General features: G+C 51.3%; 1 protein-coding gene across 9 annotated transcripts in view; it reads left to right on the top strand.

Moving 5' to 3' along the window:
* Positions 1-264: 264 nt before the first annotated feature.
* CHD6 (chromodomain helicase DNA binding protein 6) overlaps positions 265-17,851 on the top strand; it is an 85,395-nt gene continuing 67,808 nt past the window's right edge. For 5 of the 9 annotated variants that reach the window (XR_015277165.1, XM_086853559.1, XM_086853557.1 and 2 more), the window contains exon 1: positions 265-573. The gene's annotated coding sequence lies outside the window, so the exon portion shown is untranslated. The remainder of the gene's footprint in view (positions 574-17,851) is intronic. The other 4 variants (XM_086853560.1, XM_086853558.1, XM_086853554.1 and 1 more) reach the window with 2 other exon arrangements.

Below are 17,851 nucleotides of genomic sequence, written 5' to 3'. Positions count from 1 at the left end.
CTGGGCGGCAGCGCCTGCGGGTGGCTCAGCGCGGGGACGGGGCAGACGCAGCCCCACAGCAGGGCCGGGCGGTGCGGTGGGGGCAGACTGCGGTGCGGGCAGGTCCCGGGGCGGTGCGGAGCAGATCGCGGTGTGGCACGGGCGGGTCCCGGGGCGGTGCGGGGCAGGTCCCGGGGCGGTGCGGGGCAGATCGCGGTGTGGCACGGGCGGGTCCCGGGGCGGGGCTTGGGTCCGGTTCACATCCGGGCAACGCTCGGCGGGCGCGGACGTGGAGCACGTGGGCGGGGCGGCAGCGCGCGGGGGCGGCGGCGCGGCCAATCAGCGCCGCGCTCTCATCGGTGCAAACAGGAGCACAATGGAGCGAGCGGCGGGCGCGCTGCAGCCAAGCTTGGCGCGAGCGCCGCGCAGTTGACGGGCCGGCCTGCCAATTGGCGGCGGCGCGCGGCTCTGGGCAGCCAATGGGCGCGCTGCGGGGGCGGGCCCGGGCGAGGTTAGGGTGTCCTTGCAGGGTGCTGGGCTAAACTTCACCAAATAAAAGCTGTTTGTGTTGGGGCGGCTGTGGAGCCATTTTGGGTAAGTTCTGCCCCGAACTTTGGGTTTGCCCGCCCGGCGGGGCCAAGGTAGCGGCGGGGCTGCGCCAGGGCGGTGCTATGAATGAACGCGGCGGCGGCGGCGGCGCGGGCCGCGGGGCGGGCGGGGGCCGGGGCGGCCGCCGGCCCTGTCATGGCTCCGGCCGCGGGGAGGGGCGGCGGTGTCCCCGGGTCCCTCCGCGCCGCCCTCCCCCGCCCCCCGGGCCGCGGCAGAGCGGGGAGGGGGGGCCGCAGGCCGTCTCGCCGGTCCTGCCGTCCGCCCCCGACCGGGCCTCGCCGGCTTCGGGCCGGCAGCGGCGGCAGGTCCCGGGACGTGCGGGGCCGGGGGCGGAGGCGGGGCGGGCTCCCCACGGCGCTGCGCGGAGGCTCCTCCCGGCCAGGGAGGGGGAAGCGGGTCCCCCCCGAGTGCGGGGTGTCGGAGCTCACCCGCGGGGCGCGCTTCCCCCCTGGCATCTCTGCTGCGGTGCTCAAGAATATCAATAATTAAGTCTTTAAACTTGGCGGTCGGGGGGAAGCGGGTTCCTTTGCGTGCTGGAGGCCCCGGGGCGTGAGCCGCCCGCTGTCTGGCCCCGCTGAGCCAGGCGCGGGGGGGATGCGGTGGAAGGGCCGCTCCCACCGGGCCGGGCCACGGGCCTGGCCCTGTCACCGCGGTTCCGTCCCGCTGCGCGCGGAGCAGACGCGGATCAGTTGTGACATCGCAGCCATGTCACAACAGAGGCATCGTAGTCACGGTGGAGCCGCGTCTCGCCGCAGTCATCGAGCCCGCTGCGTGTCGGTGGCCGCGCGGTGGGGTTCCCCTTTGCTCGCCAGTGGCGCTCACTGGCGATGGAGGTGGATTTTAGTCTTGATCAATGAGGTTTTTAGGATGAAGGCTGTAGGAGACGCCAACAATACGGGAGGAGGAAGCGAAATCGTCAGCTCGGGTTGCTGCTGCGGGGGTGCAGCCGCCTGAGAGCGGGTCTCCCTTTGGTTCTCGGTTTGCCTGCTGACAACTACACTGAACTCGCTGTGAAGTCGAGGACCGCGGGTCCAGGCAGGCTGCCTCAGCACATGCAGAGCATGTTCTGTCTGGTCTTCTGCTGGCCTTTGATATGGTAGAGTATTTTGGTAATTTTGCTATGAAAAACGCTTTCTTTGTTTCTTCAGGAAGTCGGGATGCTTCTAGCCAAAAGCCCAGTCTTTTTTCTTGTTTACATCCTGCTCAGGAAATGCAGCAAATGCTCTTGAGGTTGGAGAGTGAGGGGAGACGGATGGAGATGGTTGGCTGTGCTTGTGCAGCGTCTGAGGGACTGGGCAGAAGCCTCCAGCACCCGCAGCTGTCACAGGCCTCCCTGATACAGGGCTTCTGCGGGGCAGACCGGTGCTGTTGTCTTGTTAGATGTTTATCCCTGACCCCATCATTTGCAGTGCATCCCTTTAAGTGCTGTGGAGTCAGTTGAGCTCTCAGAGTGTTTTCTCTGCTGTAAAGTGTTGCTGTTGCTTTTGGGCCCCGTTTAGATGATGGGGTTGGAAAAGGTGCTCCTTCATGCAAGAACTCTGCTTACCCTTTGCAGAGAAATTGTAGTTTTGGTCAAAACTGTGGAAGTATAAAGCAATAACAGCATGTTTTGCTCTGGGAGTAGATTCTTCCTGGAGCAAATAAGTTGTTTCTCTCTCAAGGCTTTTGGCCTTGAGCTGGGTTGGTTTTGTTTTAGGGCTGTCCCATGGTTCCTTCCCGGAAAATTGCTTCCTTTTCCACTACAAAGTAGAAATTTGTCTTTGGGAATGCTAATTCAGCCTGTGTCTCTGAATTGGTACAGCTACCTGTTCTTGCAGGTCCTTCAGGGGTGCTGGACTTACTGCTGTACTGCCTTCACTGCAGAGATGGGCTGTGTGACAGCAGTGAGGTGAAGCTCATTGAATGTTGCCCCTCAAGTGTGTCAAGCTGAAAAACACAGTAACTGGGAGAGCTGGATCCTGTCAAAATGTATGTGTGTGCCTTATGCAGCAGAACTGAAAGTACATGTTTTTATTCTTCAAAGAATGCTGAAGTCAAGGAGAGGACTTTGAGAATGAGTGATCTTGGTTTGTTTGCACTTTGATGAAGTTTGAAGCCCACCCTACAGCCGTGGCTGCTTATTCCTGCCTGTTCCTTTATTCTCGTTCTTCCCAGCAGAAGCACGGGCTGCCTTGTCCCTGAGGAGGCAGTTGCAGCCCCTTCCTGCAGGCCAGTGTGGGTACCCTGTGTGAATCTTACACTAAGGCAGCTATTGCAGTGTTTATCCATGCTGCAGCTGTGAATAATGCACATCTCTCATGGAAAGTGCTGTCAGGGACCTTTTTACTGTGCTCTGAGTGCTGCTGTCTTGTTTAGTAGTATATGCCTTTTTAATGGCTTGAGTTTACCTCTTCCTCTGTTGTCCTGCATGGTGACCTTAGGGGACCACGCTGCTTGTCTTTGAGCAGCTGGCCCTAGGTGTTCCAGTGTCAGACCCAGGGGTCAGTGCTGTGGGTCTTTTTGGGGTCTGCTGATTTCTAGTGGCTTGGTGGAGGAGGCTCTCAGAAGAGTGTCTAGTTTTCCTTACTTCTTTTTACTGCGTTTCTTCAGCTGGAAGTAGATCTCTGCCCCACCCACCCCAACAGTGTAGGCATAATAATTTTTAAGATCCAGTCTTCCTTGAGTGATCTTTAATATTTTATCAAGAGTTTCTCCAAACGCATAAACTTCTACAGGTGGATAATACAATGAGTTTCACTGTAGTGGTTTGTGTTATTTCAAGAGGGCTTTGTACAAGCATGTGAACTTGTTTTTGTGAGCTGGGCGACTTTGTGAGACTTGTTTTTTGAGAGGCTGCCAGACTGGGCCTTTGTGTTTTGCTGTGGTGTCCTGGCCTGTCTGGGCTTTGTGCAGATAAGAGCTGATATCATCCTCATCAGTGTGCAGGAGAAGCTTACCCTCACTAAGGGGGAAGAGCTGATCAGCCTCGTGCTGAGAGTGAGCCCTTGGTGTGGGAATGCAGACTCCAGTGTTGGGTCTGGAAAGCAGCATGGGGAGGCTGCTCTGAGGTTGTCTTAAAGTTCAGTGGTTGAACATCTCATTGGGCCTTGGGGCACTTGAGAGGGCTTGTTTCATTGCTCCTGCAAGTAGCAGTGAATGCATTTCTCCTTGCTCATCCCCAGTTTCCTGCTTGGGACAGTCGAGTCAGTCTCTGGTGTTAGTGATCCTACCCTGATCTATGAAATCAGAGGCAGAATGGTTGCTGGAGGCCAACAAGTGCTGTCAAGGGGAGAGAAGATGGTGAGGATGAAGGGTCTGTATGCAGTGAGGCAGCAATGTTTGCTGTGGCACAGTGTTAGTGACATGCAGGGTTTGTGTGGTGAGTTTTCAGCACGCTAAAAACCCATGAAAACGGAATTACCCTTGACTGTGGGAGAGGTGTCAATGCCTGTGTCGCCAAGCGTGGTGGTGGTGGGACCAAAATCCTCTAAGGAAGTGCTGAGCCCTGCACAGCGCCGAGCTGTGTGTGCAACGCCAGGCAACGCCTGTCCCAGCCTCCAGTGATCATCCGGCACCAGCCCCTGGTGGAATAACAGAGCTGGGGAAAGCTGATCAACCCGGCAGCAAAAAGGGAAAATTGTGGTTCTCTGGGTGTCAGCTTGTGACATGAGTAGACTCTGATTTTGTTCCTAATATCTCAGGCTGGTGCAATATGTTTTCCATGTGATAGGACAATGCCTTCAACTTTCCCTTATATGGGAAAATCTGGGATGCAGCCTAGCAATCCGCCAATATGTGGCTAATAATTTTTAGCATTGTTATGTTGGATGTGTCCAGTCAGCCTAAGAATTAGGGTATACCTGAGACACTGTGGCTGGGCTTTAATATTTAAGGCCAGTCCCTGACAGATATCTGTGGAAAGGTTATGACTGTGCTCTAGGGAATGCCTGAGCACAGTTGGCTCTTTCGGAAGACAGCTAAAAGCTGGAGAAGTTTGTGCCTGAGTGTAGCGCTCCAACTCTGTGCTTCCCTTGAGCCCAGTGCTTAGAGAGGTGCTGAGTTGTATTAGTACCAGGTGGGGGTCACGGGAGCTTTTGGCACATCCATTGTGTGAGGACCTTCTCTCTGTGGTGGAAATACTGCCTTGACGTGAAGGGGTACATACTGTTTCCATACTGCAGCCTGCTATCTCAAGGCATTCTCAGCCTGTAGTGAGTATAAATCTTGCTCTAACAGGAGCAAAACACTCTTTTTCAGTCCAGAAAATAAAATGAGAAGCATGGGAACCAAGTCCCAGTCCCTCTTAGCTTTTTGTGTGGGTGTTAGAAATGTGCTTGCAGAGGCGTGTTGGGTATGGTTCAAGGAGTGCGGGTGTTATTGTGAGGGTGAGATGCTGGCTTGGCTGTGGGGTGTCCATCATATTTTCCAGCCCTGGTTTCCCCTTGAGGGATGCTGCTTCTTGATACTATGAATGTCTGCCCTCTGAGGTACAGCATGCCTTCTGAAGGCTCGCATTTTCCCAAGCTTTATGCTGGTTGTTTTGGGATGGTTTGTTTTACTGTGGTGTTTGGGAATTTTTTAGTTTGTGTTTTTTCTGGTAAGATTAAATTTATATGTCTTCTGGTGAAGCTTTCTGATGCTTGTCTGGTTCTGGTTCTCTCTGCCGTTTGGCCCAGTTGTGATGGGAAGTCTGGGTTGAAATGCCGCTAATTAATTGTTTCCTTTTGGGGTGACTGTGCTGAAAGTAGGGGAAAGTTGTGCTTGTCAGTGTCAATTTTCAGAGTATTTTCTAAATGTATCTTTAAAAGTGTGGAATCGGTGCAGCCCTGTTTTGCATTAGAGTAGGAGACTGTATCAGGGGTCTGGTGTTACTCTAGGCCCCTGAGCTGGCTTCGTGTCCTGCTAACATGCCTGTTGTTGCAAGGGAGGGACAGGTAGGCAGTGAATGGGCAAGGTTGTTTCTCTATCTGATGTGGTCCTAAATTATTTATTTGAATTACAGCCTGGGACCCCTGGCACAGGAAAAGAGGTGGGAAGGGCAAAAGGCCTGTGCAAAGGCCTGGTGAAGAAGGCTGGGGGGAGCTGTGTCCCTGTGGCTATCAGTGGACCTGTGTGGAGAAAGAACTTACTGTCTTTAGGGTTAAAACCTCCTGGGATGTAAGGCCCTCACCTCTTTCCCCAGGAGATACCTTGTTTGTATTTCCTTGAAGGCAGAAGCAGGACTTTAGCTAATTGAGGGACTTTAGCTACCAGGCCCTCCCTGTTAGCAACCACTGCTGGGAGTTGTGCTTGCTCTCTATTGCACTGAGAACAGATATTTGTTTTGTGGACATAGTTTCATTTTGCACTTCAGTTTACACTGCATGACTGCCTTGGAAGGTGAATTTCACCACTAGCAATTAGCTACATGCAGGAATGAGGGTGCTGCAAAGTTACAGGGGATTTCCACTTCTTTGACATATAGATAGGTGAAATATTGGCTCTTCAATAAACATTAATGCCTTGTTATATATGGTCATTGAGACAGAATTAAAGTTAGTCCTAGATACAATAATAAACATTAGTGCTTTGCTATAGATGTGCTGTGAAAGCTGCTGTCTTTGTGTGAGCCACTGCCTTGATCTAGGTCTTGTTCACAGAGCACTTTTTAACCCACAATCTTTCATCTGCTCTGGTTGAACTTAGAATATACTTTAGATAAAATGAAGTTTGAGTGTTCGGTGTCTGTTAATTGAGGATCTGAAAAGAGCCATTTTTGATGACTTCTTTAAATGCCTGGTGCATCTTTGCTGTACCCTTTGCTTGCTTAGCCTCGGAAGGAGTGCAGTGGGGTGTGCGAATGCACAGCCGATTCCTCCTATTTGTATGCTTCTCTGCTTGTTGCTTTAGGGCAAGCAAAGCTCTGTTTCTCAGTGATCTTTCTCAGTCCCTGCAGGGTGCCCCTCACTAGAGTATCTGAGCCTTTCCCAGCATGCACTTTGGTGCATATATAAAAGCAGGTTTCTCTACTCCACCGCAGACAGCAGAGACTGTGCTCTGTTTGTTGCGCAGTGATGTTGCGGGGAGGCTGGCTGAAGCAAGGCTTGTGCTTTCTGTGAAGGTGCTGAGGCTTGCGGTTGCAGATTTGTGGGCCAGTCACAGTGACTTTTCCACCTCCTTGCTCTGGAGGGTGAGTGTTTCTGTCTGGGAACAAAGTCGCTGGTTTGGAGTTGTGCTAGTCCCACATTGTGCTTTGAGTGTGAGGACCAGGGTCCTGAATCATGAAGGCAAAGGAAGGAGTGTGTCACTGTGGGCACAGGCTCTTTGAGGCTTGTAATTTCAATTCAGGGCCCTCTTTAAGTGCCCTGAATTGAGGTGTGGCTCTGCAGGTTGTAGGACCTATGTGTTTGAATAGGTATGGTTGTACCCACATCTGACAGGACATGCTGTGTGTGGAAATGTGGGTATCTGCACATACTGCTGTCTGGTTTCTAGACAGGCTCTCCATTGGCTGCTCTGCTGAGTGGAGCATGGCATTAGAGCTGAGGACAGTGTTCTTAAACCCTTTCCTGTATCTAGCTCTACTTCCTGCTCTTTCTGTCACCCTTACCTGGAAGAGGGAGACAGACACAAAGCAGAAGTGGATTTCTGGACCTTGTTGCATGATTGTTCCTCCAGAGATGCCTGCTGAAGGAAGGGTTCAGAATGTGAGTGGCTTATCCAAGTACAGAGGGAGAGGAAATGTGGAAACCATGTTGGTTTGGATTTTGGACAGGTATGTGCAGTAAGAATGGTCTAGGACATGGGTCTGTGGGAGCTGTGCTCTTCTGCTCTGTCTGTTGCTTACCTAGCTTCCACATTATTACATGTCAGAGGAGACTGATGTCTACAGACCTGCCAGGCAGACAGGGGCAAGGGTGTCTTGGTAGCTTGATGCAGCTGATGCCAGGTGCTTGCCTGCTGGCTGGCTGACCCCATGATGATGGTGCTGGTTGGCCAGGAGTGTCCAGGGTGTCTTCTGTATCTGTGCCCTGAATAAATGCAGCTTGAGTCCAGGAGAGAGCCACAGCAGCTCTGTCTGTGTGCTGTTGGAAAAAGCTTGGTGTGGTCTGGGGTTCCTGTTCTGTTTGGAAGGAGGGACTCTGCAAACATGGGACTATGCAGCCAGCATTAGTGACAGTAGCTTGGCATCCTCAGGCAGGATGCCCATGCCCATGCCCATGCATTCCCTACTCGTGCAGCTGTGGCTCTCCAGCCTGACAAGGCTGATGCTCTCTTCACTATTCTCTGAGCTTGTCTCTGACTAAAGCGTTTTATGAGCTGAGGCAAGAAGGAGCTACCTCTCTATATGCCCTTTAGGCAGTGTGCATGTTGCATATTGCAAGTGTGCACACTTGCAGTGTGTCTGGGCAGGCCTTTGTGTGCTCACCATTTAAAAGGGCTAGCCAAGTGTTTTGCCTATATTATATATATATTATATATATATTTATGTATTATAAATATATATATTGCCTATAACTAAGGAGCTGGCATCACTGAACCCCAAGCATTTGCACAAGAGGAATTGAAGAATTTCTCTTTGGTGCTGCTCTCAGCCTTCCATACTTCAGTCTTTCTTGGGATGGTGTAAAAGACAAATGCAAGGAAACAGAGATGGTTGAGAAGAATGTCTCATTACAGATAGCATCTGAACTCTAGAGACTGTTCTCTCAAAGTACCTTCTCAGGCCTGGAAAACAGCAGATTTTGTCTGTTGCTATTTTGGAGAGAGGTTTGCTAGATTTTGTCAGGATGTACAGGCAGAACAAATGCCATGAGCTGTGGGACCTCCCTACAGCATACAAAAACTCTCAGACCATGGTTATTTGGCATGTTATTTTCCTGGGAGCTTGGCTCTGCTGCAGGCAGGGGTCTGCCAGGCAACCTTTCTGCCATGACCTGGAATGGGTGGCCTGGGTTTGCAGCGCTAGCAGGACAGGTACAACCTGTGTGGGTGCAGGAGTTCTTTTCCAACAGGGCAGCGTCAATCAAGGGGCCTCTGTAAGCTGATGTTGGAGCTGTCCTGTGCTTGGAGAGATAGCAGTGTAGCAAAATATCCTTCTGCTCCTGGAGATCCCTTCTAGGCCCTCCCAGCCCTCACAGTGTATGAAAGCATAGACCAGGCTGAGTTTCCTTTATCACCTGTTTTTTGAGATCCCTAGGACCAGGATGCAGTGCTGCCTGGCCCAAGGAAGAGCTGCTCACTTATCACACACTAAGATGAATCTTGGGATCAGCCTTCAATGCCTGTGCTCACTCAAGCTGTGGTCTGAGATGTTGCCATGGTAGGCAAAGCAAAGCTGGCCCTGAGTTCCCTTCTGTTCCCGCACTGTACACCCCTTGCCACTCTGCCACCCATGCACAGATGAGGCATTTGGCAAAGCAGTGGCATCCATCCTGTTGTGAGGGCCTGGAAATGTTTAAAATGCTAACTCTGTTCCTGTGGCCCAGCTGCTGGTGACTTGGCCATGTTTCATTCAGCTCCTTGGATGTATTTCCTTGGGCATATTCTCATGGGCTAGTCATTAGATGAAGCAGGAGGTTGGCAGGAGTGCCCCAACGTTTTCTTTCACCCTTTTTCTTTACCGTGGTTATAGCTGGAGAACAATGGGGAATACCTTAGTCAGCAGATAACAGGAGCAAACAGAGATGTGGGGACATAAGGTGAATGACTAGTAGGAGTAAGAGTGGTACACTGTGGAAGTCTGTGGCAGTGAGCTTCAATTGCAGAAATTCCTGAATAAATGATATTCAGCATGACTGGACTCTGCAGTGGGGTCTCCATCACTATTTGGGGCTGTGGCCAGTGTTGCTGTGCCTTCTCAGCACAAAATCTGCTCAGGGTGTCAGATGTGTCCTTCACGTGTCTACAGGCAGTTCTTGAGGTGCATTATGTTTGTTCACCACCTCAGTAGCCCTGATGTCAATGCTGATTTTTTAATCTCTCTTCTAGCATTAGAAAACAGAGGCACAAAGGGTTATGATTGCCTCTGAGGAGCTGTTTGCAGTGTGGCAGAGCTGTTTTCTGACAGCTTGAGTTTGCTGTGCAGGATGTTAACAACAGCAAGAGGAGAAAATCTGTACTTTCAGGAATGCCATCTCATTTTTTGGCCATCTGCCTTGAGATAGTATGAGTTTGGTGCAGTTTGGTGTAAAGCTCTCAAACCTTCTAAAATGTTCTTTGAATAGGCTGTTGGAATGTTCCAATCCCAAGGCCTACTGGTTGGGCTGGCTTTTGTACACCTTTCTTACTAATAAATGTTAAATAATGTGCTTGGTGGCTTCTTTGTAGGGACAGTGACCTTGGAGACGGACTTAGCTAAGCTTTGAGCACTCGTGTGAGACATAAAAGGCAGCAGGAAAATGTGCAGAGTGCACAGGGCACTGGTTTTTGTTGAAACCTTTACATCCATGCTGGTAGCTGGAGAGCAGCTGGATGTTTTGCCCTGATGCAAGAAGCCTCTGAACAAGCTGACAGTAACCCCTGTGCTCCCTTGAGCCCAGTAATTCCTCAGAGACTTTTTTCTTACACTACTGGGAAGTCTGGCTCCTCGTTACTTCTGGTTCAGGATGCCAGCAGGAGCTAAGCCTACAATTCTCTCTCTACCCAGGGGTAACAGCCAGGCACTTCAGGGAAGAGAGCCTGTTTCCAGCACTGAGAGCGTGTCCTCAGAGCTTCTTTGCGCTCTTCCATCTAAAACGTTGTCACTCTGACCAGAGGCTTTCTACAGCCTCTTTGGCAGCTGAAGCTGCCTTGTGGAGGAGCAGATTGGGTGGACTGTCCCAGGCTTACAGGAGTTGCCCACCAGGCATCTTTTTGGTTGCCAGCAAGCTGGTCATGCCACTGTGTTGAGCTGCTGTGAGCAGTGAGCTTCTGACTCCCACAGGCCAGAAGAGTGGTTGTGGCTGCCTCTGGCCTGCAGCAGGGTGCCAGAGGGATGGGGGAGCTTTGCTGGATGCTGTGGAAGTGACACTTGGTCATAGGCTTTATTGGCTTCTGGAGCTCAGGGCTCTCCTGTAGCATGTGGATGTTGCATTTTTCTTACTTTAAAGTAGGAAATTAGATGCTAGGAGTGTGATGGAAAAGGTGGGAAGGCCTGGACACTCCATTCATGTCCTTTCTTCTTGGCTTGCTGATGTGCATTCTGGGGCTGGTGAATAAAGTGGAAGGAAGATTTGGCACTGGTGATGGAGGAGTGGCTTGTTAAGATTGGGCAGACAGGACAGTTAATTTGGGCTGTGTGGTGGCCTGGATTGGATGCCACACTGGAGCATGTTTGTGTTTTATGGGTAGCAGAGGTCTGGTAAGTGCTACATCAGTGATGTGGAATGGGCCTTGCTGATGTGTAAGGAGCTGGGGATGCTTTTGATAAGGCACATGAATTGTGCTGGTGGGATACTGCTCTGCAGGGAGCTGCTGTGGACCCTGTGTGTGCAGGAGTGCCACACATGCTCTTGCGCACCAGTGCATCCTTGCCCATGAAATCATGCCTTTTGAAATTGAAGGTGGTCAAGTGCCTCCCCTGTGGGAGCCCAACCTGCTGGGTGCTGGCTACGAGCCTGGGCAAGCTCTTCCTGTCTCCTTTCTCCCTTGACTGTGTAGGAGCTGCATTGGTTTTTCTCAGGGTTGGTTTTTTTTTGTCTTGCTGATGCTGAGGATTAAAATCCACTGCCTGAGGCTTATGAGCAACTGTTTGGAGTCAGGCTCTTGGCCAGCAGATCAGAAGACAACAGACACAGTAGGTTTGAAAAACCTATCTTGGTCCTGGTAGCTCCTGCATACCAGGGTAACAGGATGATGATGTGGGAAAGGGCACAAAGCTTATGATGGGTGCATCTCCCATGATGGAGAAGGGGGTACAGGGATGCTGGGTGCATCCCTGCTCTGCAGACAGTCACCTTGCAACTCCTGTGCCACTTTGGAATGGTGTGTTCCCTCATTTTGGGCTGTTCATGAAGATGATGAGGGAAATACATTTTATGATGAGCTCGGATGTGGTTTCCCTCTCTTTAGCAGCAAGCTGATAAGCATCTGTTTGCATGTTGAATGGCCAGGCATGACTTTCTGTTCATGATGTGCCTTCACTGAACAAACTGAAGGGGCTTTAGCCATTCTGCTGTTTTCTCTTCCCTTATGCTGTTGGTTCCTGCTCACTGCTGTGCTCACTGGACTCTGAGTGAGCCCTTGGTTCTCAGCCCTGTGGCACTGCGCAGCTGCTGAAGGTCATAATGGTTATGGTCTTGGGTTAGGAGCTGCATTTGAAAACCCTCCAAAAAGGAGCTATTGCTGGTTCTGCCACGTGAGCTTGTCATGAGAGTCATGAAGTGCAACTGACTGAAGCTGCATTACCGGGGGCTGTATCCAGCCTGCATGTGCTCTCTTGCTTGCTGGATGCCAACAGAGCATCCTCTGTGGACAGGCAATGGCACAAGCCCAGGTGTCTCCCTGGGGTCTCTGATGTGGCTCTTGCTGTAGGGCTGAGAGCTTGGGAGCAGAGTGTTTGTGATGAACAGGCTTTTTTGAAGGGAATTCTGTGCAGTGTCACCATATTCCTTTTCCAAGGGAGCAAGTGGCAAGGAGGTTTTGTTGATTTACTGCCTGCTTGTCAAAACCTTTTTGCCCGTTCGCCTGTGGGGTGGCGGGGTTGGGTGTCCTTGGAAGGTACTGCAGGTTTGCCATGTGCTTTTGGTGTCCTTAGCAGCAGATCTCTGGGCTCCCCCGGCCCCACAGAGAACACAGTTCATTAACCCCCTCCTTTTTATAAAGATTAAAGTATTTTGAGAACAGAAAATTACTTGCAGGATGGCTATGTCCCTTGGGGCTGGCTGTTGGTGTGATGGTGCCTGTCCTGGACATAAGTACCTGCCTGATTCATGTTTGCTCCCTTACTTTGGGTTAATTGGACCTCTGTGTACTCTTTCCCCTTTTTTCTTCATCCTACCATTGGTTCTGCTCAGGAATGTGGGGCCTGTGTCTTCCCCCATGGTGCCATGGAGTGTTTGAGCAGCTCTGAAATGAGGACTACTTGACTGCTTGGTTAAGCCTCTCCAGATGAGATGCTGAGGGAATCTTATTTTCTATAGCTGTGTGATCAGAGCTGGGAAGATGCTTCTCCACAGCCTCTGTTTGGGAAGGAGAAGGTATGCTCTGCTGCCTGGCAGTGAGCTTGCAGACTCCACAGCCCCCTGCATCGCTGCTGCTGCTCCTCTCTTGCTAAACTACTGGGTTATTTTTAACTTGGAAAAATTACAACTCGAGATTGGCATTCTCTACCCCCAGTGGAGGGCTTGGAGGCAGGATGTGGGGGAGGCACTGCGGAGGCTGGGAATGCAGCTCGCCGCTCCAGCGGGCCCATTTCCAGGGGCTTGTGCCCCCTGCAGCCCTGTGCCTGCCGGGCTGCACTGAGGCTGTGTGGTGAGGCTTCTTCTCACTCGGCACCAATGGAGCTTCAGCCTGGATTCCCATGGTGAAGGCACAGAGCTGCTGCAGACACATAAATAAATCCTGCTGCAGTAGGCTGTGAGGAGAGAGCTGTGCTCTGCCTGCCAGGCTGCTTGCGTGACAGCCTGCAGACAGGTAGCTGCTGACGGGGACTAGGTACCTCCTTCAGACAGTATGCTGCAGAGATGCTCTCCGGTGATGGAGTGTGCTGTGGAGGGGCAGCCAGCCGGGTTGCTGTTTTGCCCGTTGGGGGAGGCTTTGCTGGACCATGCAGCGCTCCTTAATTCAACTTGCAGAGAGCTGTTGGGGAGGAGACAGGGAGAGAAGTGCCGCTCTCCTGCCCTGGTTCTCTTTCACCCCTCCCCTAGCTCTGCCTCTAGTGTTTTGCAGGCGGTTGCGTTGTCAGTGCGTGTCTCCCCTGCCTGGAACTCCCCGAGTGATGGGAGCATCTCTCTAAATCTGCTGGCAGGGAGACGTTTCTGCATAGCCTCTTATCCATGCAGCCCTCAGGAATGTAGTTCCCTGAGTCCCTCTGGATTGCAGCAGACACTCAAGTTTCAAGCTCCGGCAGCTCTGCTGGCTGAGACGTGCCTGTGCAGCCCTGCTTAGGAACAGGGATTGATAAGGTAACAAGGCTCAAACAGCACCAGAGGGCTTCAGATGTGTATCTTTGCTGTTTGGTCTCAGAGAAGACTGGTAGTCAAGCCAGGGAGAGCAGTACAGGCTCCAGGTTCTGCTCTTGGTCTGTCCCAGTCAGACCTGTGAGTCCTTCACTGCTGCTCACCTGCAATGTGGATGCATCAGGTGGGGAGGGTGGCTGATGCGTAGGCCCTGCTTTGTTGTCCTTGGACTTGCTGTGTGCTTTACCAACTACAAAGCTATTGAGGAGATTCCTCTGATGGGGAGATGCTGCCAGGGCCTGGGGCGTTCTGTTCCGGCTCGCCTGGCAAAGCCTGCCAGATCCTATCAATTCTGATCTGTCGTCTGCTACTCCACAGCTCTCTCAGTGATTGGCCAGGAGTAGCAGGGGAGCACAGCAAACCTCTTGGCAAGTGATGACCAGTCCTTATGTCCCTCAGCTGACTTCAGGCAGATGCAGGCACCCTTCCTGGCTTCTTTGGGGATGATTCTCAGTTGCTTGTCAAGTCTGGTCCCATATACCTGCTTTGGGCAGTGAGCTGGTGTGAGGCTCTCCAAGCTGTGGGATGGGGTATACCATGAGATACTGAGACTATTCCTCTGCCTCTGCCCTCAAATCAGGACTCTCAGAGTTCCTGCCAGAGCAGTAGTACTGATGTCTCATCTCTACAAAGGCAATGTGTTGTTTGACCCTGACAGAGAAATGACAAAGCTCACGTCATCCCTGTATGGTAGAGAATGGCTACTGGCTACTTCCTTTCCTCAAGGCTGTCGGGTTTGTTCTCAGGCATGAGACACTGCTCTGTGTTTGAGCCAAGGGCTGCTCCCACAATGACAGCAGGTGGTGGAGAGTAGAGCAACTCATGGGCAGCCAGGCCTGGAGTAGCACCTCTTCCTCGAGAGAGCTACTCTGCAGCTTCTGTGATGCAGTGGGGTGTCCCCACCACTCCAGAATGGTGTGAACACACAAGGACAGCTGCTGACACTGGCACAGGTGTTGGTATGTGGTGCAAAACACAGACCAAGGTTCTTTACTTGGAAGACAGGCTTCTGAAAGCTCTCAGTTGCCCTGTTGCCTGGTGCCCTTTGTTGCTTCCTTTGTCTGGCAGGACTGAGCAAGGCTCTTGTGCTGTGTCTGTAGGATCTGCTGCAGTTCTTATTTCTAAGACTACTCATCAGTCTGTACTCTGACCTCTGCCAGTGTTTGTGTCAGGGCAGGTTACTACATCCTCAGGTACCAGAGGAGTAATGCAGTGCTGAGCCACCCAACTTCCCCTTGGCTAGTTGAGCCTGGTTTGCTACCGGCCTGTAGGCCTCGGCAACAAGTTTGGACCTGGCACCCCTGACTAATCTCTTTTCCTTCAAGCTGTGCATAGGCACTTCTTGAGGTGCATCAGCAGAGCAGACCTGCTTGTCTGAAAATCAGTAATTTCATGGCATGGCTATGCAATTCTTTATCTTCCTGCTTGTCCTTCAGGGCTGCATACAAAGTGCTGTGCCTGTTTGATATCTGTATTTTCAAGGGGTCCTTCTTTTAATTAGAACTACAGAAAGGAGGAGAGAGAAGGGCTATTTGATGTTGAGGAGGTAAGCAAGGCTTGTGTCCCTCACCTTGAAGGAAGTGTCACCAGCAGTCTACTGACAGATGCATCAAGAAGTGTCTAACCTCCCTCTATCTCAAAAGAGCTGCTTGCAGTGAGACCTTGTCCTTGGCACCTCCCCTCCCTGACCCTGCTTTGGGTGTGCCAGGTGCTGTTCCTGCACTTGGGAAGGGGAACCCTCTGGCTTCAGGGGGCTGGAAGACAAGGTCATTATCCAGTGGGCTAGTGCTAGGTAGCTTGGAGGGTGAGTGAGGCTGTGTGGTGAGTGAGGTGTACTGTATTAGAGCACTTCTCTGGTTTGTAATAAGCAGAGGGGTCTCCAGCCTGGAGTGTGTGGTTCCTATTCCTCTTGAATGTCACTGATTAGCCACCAAGCAGGGCTTCCATTCTGCTACGTAGGAAAAGCAGCTGAAAAAGCTGCTGATGTCTAAATCAAAGAATCATAGAATAGGTTGGAAGGAGTCTTGGGTCATCCAGTTCCAATCTCTCTGCCATGGGCAGGAACACCTTCCACTAAAATGTACTTTTAGGTCAGGGTGGACAGCTGAGGCACAGATCCCAGTTTGTGTGTCTGTAGTGTCATTGTGTGGTCCTGGCTGGCAGTGTGTCCTTACTTTGCAGGAGAAGTATCTGCTGGAGGACCTCCTCACCTCAGCAGTGGTGCAAGGCAGACTGTCATTCCACTGGACCCAGCTTGCTGTGCTTCAGGGGATCGGGGGCACTCAATTCTGGCCTGGGACTGGAGTATTCAAGACACCTGCTGGGAAGCAAGTGTGATCCCTTTGCTGGATTTTTATCACTTCATTGAGATGTGTGTGTGCTGCATGCTGAGTGGCTTGGTTGTGTCATTCAATGTCTGCCACAGGTATGAGCTGAAAATCAGAATTTAAGTGTATGGAGTGGAGTCTCCTCTGGAAATACTAAAAACCTCCCTATTCACAATCCTGTGAGACCTGCTCAGGGTGAAACCTGCTTTATCAGGGAACTTGGACAAGATGATCTGAAGAGATCTCTTTAAATTACAGCCATTCTGGGATTCTGTGTAGCGACATGTGGCTGCTTACAAGTTTGCAATGTCCAAGGCTGTTTCCTGGTTCTGCTCTTTGAAGTAGCAGCTTTAGAGGGACTTGAATGCAAAATTCCTGTTTAGCAAAGGCAAAGAAAGAGTGCAGGTTTTCCAAATGGGTTATCACCAATGTTTTTGGCACATAGGTGGACATGCCCACCCAGGCCTGTGGGTGCCCCTTGTCCTTCCAGAGTGGCTTATGAGCTTTGCTTTCTTTTGAATACCAGGTCCTGGTGTGTTTGGAGAAAGCCACATGCCCCTTTTTATTTGTCCTGAAGGGGATCATTAAGGATCTGGAGTGTTCATTTTTGTTTAACTGCCCTTGTTTCCTAGCTGCAGCCTATTTCCACAGATAAAATTGGTACTTTTTCCCCTTTGAAGAAGGCTGTCACCTGCCTCTTGCAGGCAACTGAAAATGGCACTGTGCTACAGGAATGTGCTCCAGTAAAGTAAAAAAATTTGCTGCTGCTGTAAGGTGTGTTCTCAGGTAAATGCCATTAGTTTCTGCAGATGCTGGCGCCTCTGCTTTGTCTGGGTTTGTGGCCATTTTGCCTGTTGGGGACAAGTTTATGGACGTGACCTGGAGGGACAGACAGGGCTGTGCTCATGTTGCCCCAGGGCAGCTCAGGGGCTGAGCTGGCCTGAGGGAGCTTCTAAGCTGTAGCCAAGGCATTTGGACATGTACACCTATGCTGTGGGTTGGGGGACCTGGGGGCACCTGAACTGTCAAAGAAGAGAAGGGAGGACAAGGCTTGAACATAATATGGACCCTGGAAGTAAAGGCAAAACAAAACTGGGACTGTGTTCAGAGCTGCTGACTCCCATTTTCCTCACCATGCTGCGGATGAGATTTCCCTTCAGGAAATGAAAGTTGCTCTTAGGATAAAAGCTATGAATAAAACTTCCTTTCTGAAGTGCCTTGATGTGTCTGTGACTGAGGGGCTGTTGGAACATCTTGAGACAAAGAATGCTCGAAGGGATATTGGTGGAAGTCTGCAATGGGAGAATGTCAGAAGATTGTGCTCAGAGGTTGAATTTTTTGTGTCTGAAGTTATCTGTGGGCCCAGACTTTGGCAGTGGTTGTGTGGGGATCCTGGGAGCACATGCAGGTTTTGGAGAGATGGAAAGGCTGAAACAAGTCTGGATGTATCCCCAGGAGAAAGATGGGGGTGGGCTCTGACTGTGCCATGTGCCTTACTGGTTTTGGGGGCTGTTTGACGGTTTCCTATGAACCATACAATCAAAGTAGTTTAACCATACAATCAAAGTAGTTTGGAAAAGGCCCTTGAGATCATTGAGCCCAACTGTAAACATAACACTGCCAAGACCACCACTCAACCATGTCCCCAGGTGCTCAAGACACAGGTCTTTTAAATCCCTCCAGGGATGGTGACTCCAGCACTGTCCTGGGTAGCCTGTGTTAATGCTTGACAACCCTTTTGGTGAAGAAATTTTCCTTAATCTCTAACCTAAACTTCCCTGGTGCAACTTGGGGCCATTTGTTCATATCCTGCTACTT

Source organism: Cyanistes caeruleus, chromosome 16 (genome assembly GCF_971803275.1).
Source record: "Cyanistes caeruleus chromosome 16, bCyaCae1.hap1.1, whole genome shotgun sequence".
In the NCBI taxonomy this organism is placed as follows: domain Eukaryota; kingdom Metazoa; phylum Chordata; class Aves; order Passeriformes; family Paridae; genus Cyanistes; species Cyanistes caeruleus.
This window is presented reverse-complemented; position numbering and strand designations above follow the sequence as displayed.